Genomic DNA, 6825 nt, shown 5'->3' with positions numbered 1-6825 from the left:
TGGGTTTGGGTGGCCGATCTGTGCACAAGAGTCAGTGCGTTTTACTCTCTGCTTTGTGCCCGAGCTGCACTCACGCACCTCTGCCTCCCGGCAGCAAATCTGCAGGTGCTGGACGGCTCAGGGGCCCTGAGGGGGGGGGGGAGGTCAGTGGCCGGAATGACCTTGCAGGCGAATTGTTACCAGTGAGATTCCTAGGCTGGATGGGCTCAGATGATAATGCTGCAAACATGTGTGAGGATGGCTGTAAGACTAAACTTCTTAACTGTCAAACAAGCAAGAGAGAACTTGGAATTGGTAGGAGAAACAAACTGAGATGACCCTCAGGTATGCCGTGACCTCCACATCGAGGACAAGAACAAAGTCCACATTGGCACCGAATAAACAAATTAGTCGTTGATATAAGGGGAGGGAGGGAGGAGAGGGTTTTGGGTTGAGTACAGTTTAAAATTAAGTTGAGCTTGTTCTAAAATAGAGAGGCATTGAAATGGATTTCAGACCTGAGAACTTACTTCATCAATTTTAATGCGCATTCCCTTGCAGATCTCATTGAGAAGCAGATTTCTGATTCGGGATGCCCAAGATTCTGCATTTCTGGCAAGCTCCCAGTAGACGCTGCTGGTCAGAGGCTCCTTCCTGGAGTCGCAAGGCCCTAGAGCTGGTATCTCAACGCAGAAAAACGACATCAGGCCATGTTTAAACTGGGGAGGGCTTTGATCTACCAATGTCGCCCCGATACATTTTAATTTTCAAAAAAGTCATAAATTGGAGAGGGCTTAGTCCAAAATTAGATGCAGAGAAATTGATCCACGTCCAACTAAGCCAAACAGTATTCTAAACGCAAACGGCAAGGGATGGACGTGTGAGATTAGGAGCGATGAGTAACATCCTTCCTTCTGGTTCGGAAGGCCCCGGCGAGCGAGACATGTTTGGGGCAGAAGCGAGGAAAAGGAAGCACACAGAGGAGGAAGAAGGCAGATAAGACTGGGGGAGGCAAACAAAAGTGCCTTTGTGTAAAGAAAGAGAACGGATCCTGACAATGTTCTCCGTGAAACTTAAAGAGCGTTCAGCCCGCTCCGGACAGAAGAGGCCGGGCCTCGGATGAGCGCTCACATGATGGGCACAGGCGAGCAGTTCAGTGCCCTCGGATGGGTCTATCTAATCGCAAACGATCCCACCTCATTATACACCATTTTAAGTGCTTTCTCTCCGAAAGCCGACGCGCCAGGTGTTGAATAAATAAAGCTCAAATGGAAGGCGAAACAGGATTTGCTTGACAGAGATTCCACTTCCGATTGGCAGCTAAATTTGCTGGAGTACGGCCACTGCGTGATGGAAGAACAGCCCTGAACGGTCTGGTGACGTCCCTGTAGCAAAGGTAGTAACTGCAAGGAGAGTTGCGATGGACGTTCGTGATGGAATAAACAAACAGAAAGAAAAGGAGACAATAATTATCTTAAAATCCGATTGCCATGTGCCCACCTCGTGCTATTGCTTTAAAATAAGTATTTAATGACGAAGAGGATGGAGCTGCAAAGAGATGGGAAAGCGCGAGAAGCTTTAAGGACAGTTCGGTGGTGGGCCCAATTAAGTGCGCGAAAGCGTAAACAGTTGCACGTTCCTTCACGGTGAGAAGCAATTATTTTTACATTTTCATGTCTAGGGACATTTCTCTATCATTCTTTATAATGAGAAATGCCAGTGTTCAGTTCAGTTCACCTTATCTTGTATACTGATATTGGGACCTTTCAGCTCAAAAAAGAGGTTTTTTTTGTTGTTATTTTTTGTTTGTTTTTAATGAAAATTTCCAACACCCACAGAGCAATGTACTGACTTTGAGACCCTGTGCTCAGCTATGTATTCGGGGTCAATTGACAAACACTTAAGGCTGATTGAAGGCAAATTCTTTTACACAAATCTACTTGCTGTCTTTGGAGTGGCTTTGAAAATATATAGACACCAAGACTTGTGTTGTTTAGATGTACACGCAAAATTAACTCTTAATAAAATTGTAGAAAAATTACACGGATTTGTTTGGTGGCCAAATTAAAGTTAGAAAAAGTTTTATTGATGCTTTTAGGATCATGAATGATGGGAATGATTAGTTCAATCAAACTTCAGTAAATCCATGGCCATCTGAAATTATGTCTTGAATGTGTAGATCTTTTTAAATATCTCCAATTAAAGTCAACAAACATCAATCCCATCGTGAGTTCTAGGTTCTCCCTTCTGTTAGAAATTGCTAGAAAGGAGTCCAGAATGTGAAGCCGAGCTGGTTCGAAGCCAGGAGGGAGCATTTCTGAGGTGGATGTGCAGGGCCGATGACTAAAGAGACAAGATGCAAAGGAAGATTTGAAATCGCACCTTGAGCTGAAAGGTGGCCCCCTGTGACTGGGTGGCTCCCTGCCAGGCAGAGCCCGAAAGGGGGTCCCTGTGGCAGCCTTCATTTGGGAGCGTTTCCAGGGAGAGCCAGGAAGGGGTGGAGGAGCGTAATTGTGAGAGACACACGGAGTGAGATGTGTTCGTTTGACCCTGTGGGATGGAGGAAGATGCTCAGGGTGGGCCACAAGGCTAGAAAAAGCTAACGAGTTGCTGTGTCTCATATGCTGGCATTGAACCCCTTCCTCCACACCCCCGGGGGACTCAGTAGCTCTGCAAATAACGCACAGGATGATTGGGTCCTGAGCCCAGAGCCTGAGTCAGGGTTGAGCTCGCCCGGTGAAACGGGAGCATCTGAATTCCGAAGGAACCTTGCCCTTTCTCCTGAAAAACAACAGGAAGCTATGGACTGAGAAATTGTGCCCAAGAGCCCATCTTTGGCTCGGCAGCCTGAGATGGTGAGCTGGGTCATCTCATCCCGGGAAGGCAGGAGGCGAGGAGGGAAATGAAATGGACATTCCGCGCCTCCCCCGCAGGGGCCTGAGATTCGTGAGCCTGTCACCGCCTAGGTCCGAGCTCGGCTTCTCCACCGAATCGGTGATTTCCCGCGGAGCAGCTTTGCACCGTCGCAACCCGTGACGGCGAGTCGATGAGGGAGGGAAACCCGCCCGCCGTCCCTAGAAACCTGGTGGTCCCTTCCTTACCCTCGCGACCACCAGGGCCCAGCCACGTGGGTGTCGTCTGCGGCCTGACCTCGCGTGCTGGGACGGCCGCATGGCCTCTGCGTGGTCTTGCCCCGAACTCACACCGCGGTCCGACCATGAGAAACACATCGGTTTGTAGACTGGGGGACAGTCCACACCATGCCTGAGCAGCCCCCCTCGACGCGGCCCCGGTCATGAAATAGGAGAGACGGAGAGAGGCCCGGGCCCGAGGGGATGTGACGGCTAAATGAGACGTGGGGTCCTGCGCAGCCAGGGAACTTCGGCGCACAAACTTTGGGGGGGGGAGCCCCGGAAGGTCAGGACTTAGCTCGCAGCCGCGGACTGATGTTAAGTTCTTAGCGTGGCCATAACTCCTGCAGCTCGGAGAGACGCGAACACCTGTGGGAAACGGGTGGCCAGAACGGCAGCTCTCGCTGCTGTCCGTGAGTCTAAAATGATTCCCACACAAAATAAAATCTATTTTTTAAAAAAAAGTCACTTGCTCGCTGTTTCCCGCGGCCCTCCTGCAGTGTGTAACTCTGCAGAAGGAAAGAATTAGCGTGATCGATTAAATTCTCGAAACTTCCCCCGTGTGCCTGGAAGAAACCTGTCCGTTTTAGCGGAAAAGTCTGCCACCTTTCAGAGAGTCCTCCTCTGCTGCTTCCTGTTATTGTGGTATATAGAAGTATTTGACTGCTGGTCAAACACTTCTACATTCCTTGAAGTCCAGTCAAATAGATTCCATTGAAACAAGCATCTTGGCCCGCGGCCAGTGCAGGAATTTCCCGCATCGGAATCAGCAGCCCTCTGAGAAGCGGGGCGTCTGGAGCCCCTCCTTCCCACCGCGCTGGGATTATTTCAGCTCCAAGGATGCATAGACGGTCCTTTCTCCTCGCGTGTGTGCGTGTGTGCGTGTGCGTGTGTGTGTGTGTGTGTGTGCGTGCGCGTGTGGCTGTGGCTGTCTTGTGCGGCGAGAGCGAGGGAATGAAATACCTGTATTGAGCTCTTGCAGTCTGCAGACTCTCCTGACTAGGTCATTTCATCCCGTGCTTCTCAACGGGGTCTCCTGAGCCGCTTGGAAATGCAAGTTCACCGTGCTTTCTCTGAGAGCTTTGTGCAAATCTAGTTTTTTTCTTTTCTCCTCTCTTTATCAACGTGTGGAGCCAAAGAGACATTCTCAGTCACACTGGCCAAAGCAGTGGGAGCTTCACCTTGAATTCAGGGAGAGCCTGAAATCTCATGAACGGATGATTCTTTTGCCGCTTGAAGTTGCTTGTGTGGACTGGCTGGCTCTAGCACCCCCTGACCACATATAGGACTCGCGTATGGCGTTTTTATTCTGCGGTTTAGTTGGCAAAGCTACTCCCAAGTTACAAGCCAGTGGTTGGGTCCCAGAAGGTGTTCGAGACTTGAAAAACATTTTCTTTGGATATAAATAACTAAGGTTGTCAGGCTGGTCTCTCTGGATCCCCAAGCGTTGCCCTCAGGCCAAGCTCTGATGACTGACGCCAGATATACACACTTGGATCCAGCAGCAGGAGCTGTAGCCTTGAGCCACCATTCTCCACATGAACAGGGAAGATCCCACTGGGTGACTTGGAGCACCTTAGCACGGTTTCAACCTGGGTGGCTGCAGCGAACTGACTTACATTCCCCTGAATAACAGGTCTAACCTTGGGAGCTGTAACTGTTGCCTTTCTTGGAACAAGAATCTTTGCATGTGTGATTTCATTCAGCATTTTGAGATGAAGACATCATCCTTGATTCTCCAGGTGGGCCCGAAGGCACTGTGAGTGTCCCCGCTAGAGAGTTTCTGGGGAAGACTAAGCTGAGACAGACAAGGGGAAGGCTGTGTGACCACAGAGGCAGCGATTGGAGTGGTGTGGCCACAAACCGCGGAAACCAGCAGCCACCAGGAACCAGACGGGGGCAGGAGACACATTCTCCCCTACTACATCCTCCGGAGCGGGTATGGCCCTCGATTTCAGACTTCTGGCCTCCGGGAAAGAAAAAAATTTCTTGTTTTAAGCGATGTATGGTACTTTGTGACAACAGCCCTAGGAAGCTCAGGGAGTGTCCCCGAGACACCTGAAACTCCAGTGTGCCCCAATCCCCACGTGATCGCTTCCCCTCACCTGTCTCTGGGCCGCTGAATTGCGTTTATCAGCCACTCTGCTGGATTACTTCAGCCAGAAAGCAGGTCATTTGTGACTCGCCCACACACACACCCCTATCAGGCCCCCTCGCTGCACACGCGCCCTGGGAGCGGGTGTGGAGGCTCAGGGGTAGATAGATGCACAGGGACCGGACTGGGGACTCCTGCACTCACACTACCCAGAGGTCTGCTTTCCAGCCCTGATGCCGTCACCTTCCCCACAAAGAGCATTCCTTCAGTGAGGGGCCCCACTTCCGCTCAGCCTTCCAGCCTTCGAGATAATAGCTCAGTGGTTCTGTCCTGCGTCTGCTTTGAAACACTTCGGGGGGAAAAAGAAAAAAAAAAAAGCGGCACGGGTGAAACAAAAGGGTTCTATTTCCGCGTCGACTTGAAACTTTTGCACTAAGAGATACAAAATTAAGAGAAAAAAATTAACCTCTGGTTTTAGTAACCCCCTTTTCTTCTCTTTGATCTCTTTCCTGCGGAAACTTTTTACAGGTAAAAGACATTTTACACTTAACTGTGCTCTAATTGTTTCGCGGAGGTAATTTTCTTCCCTTCGGTTAGAGTCAATGCTTCTTATTTCCTGCATCCTTTACATTCCTGAGTGACCTCTCCCCAGTCCTGGGCTAGCGAAAAAATGCTCAAGAAACAGATGTTCATTGGCTACTTTATAAAACAAAACAAAACTTGGAAAAAAACCAATGGCTTTATAAAACTGTGATTTAAAACACAACAACTTTTAAAATAGTAGCTCCCGCTAAGTACCCCCTCTTTATAAGTGCTCCTGATTCAAAAAGTTAGGTATTATGTCTTTCTTTTTTTATTTTTTTCATTTTCATAAAGAGGATTTCTATTGATTAAATCTGACAGTCAATTTCCTTTCACTAGTAATTCATTCACTATTGGCAAAAAATTTATATTAAAAATATGTACGTTTTAACCATCATTTATTTATTCCCTTCTGCTGAACGTCCAAGGAGCGAGAAACTCCACAGAAGTGACATGCGAAGCAGAAAAGCTAGATGCTGACGAACGCATTCCACTCTGGGAATTTGGGCTCAGTTGCGAGTGCTCAGAAAAGAAAGCTGTCCCTACTGGAAGTCCACACTGGTTCAATGTCATATTAAAGCCTTCTAAAGAGCCGTGGGGTTGATCCATTGGGGCAACGCCTTTCCGTCACAAGACGCCGAGAACTTCGCATCTGACGAGGTCTTGTAATGGCATAATGGACATTATACAGAAGTCCAGGTGAGATGGTAGCACAGGTAGAAGGGGGCCGGAGGTAGATCGACTATACAAACCCCAATGTCGATGAAAGGATTTAGGTGATCAGAGAGGACATCGTCCTCAGAGCAGGCCCCACGAGACTGCATCCGGTCCCTTTCTGCATATTTGTTAATGTCAATGTAGACAGCAGCCTTAGAGTCAAACGACGCCTAACGGGAAGATTAAAAAATAATAATAATAAAACTGACAAAATGATGTTTGGTAGGGATGAATGTAAACTTGCACCTAAGTTTAAGGAATGAACAGTAAAACCCTTTCGAGTGACAGATGGGTCATCTGCTCACGATGACACAATGAACA

The sequence above is a fragment of the Rousettus aegyptiacus genome, unplaced genomic scaffold (assembly GCF_014176215.1).
Source record: "Rousettus aegyptiacus isolate mRouAeg1 unplaced genomic scaffold, mRouAeg1.p scaffold_m13_p_19, whole genome shotgun sequence".
Lineage (NCBI taxonomy): Eukaryota > Metazoa > Chordata > Mammalia > Chiroptera > Pteropodidae > Rousettus > Rousettus aegyptiacus.
This window is presented reverse-complemented; position numbering follows the sequence as displayed.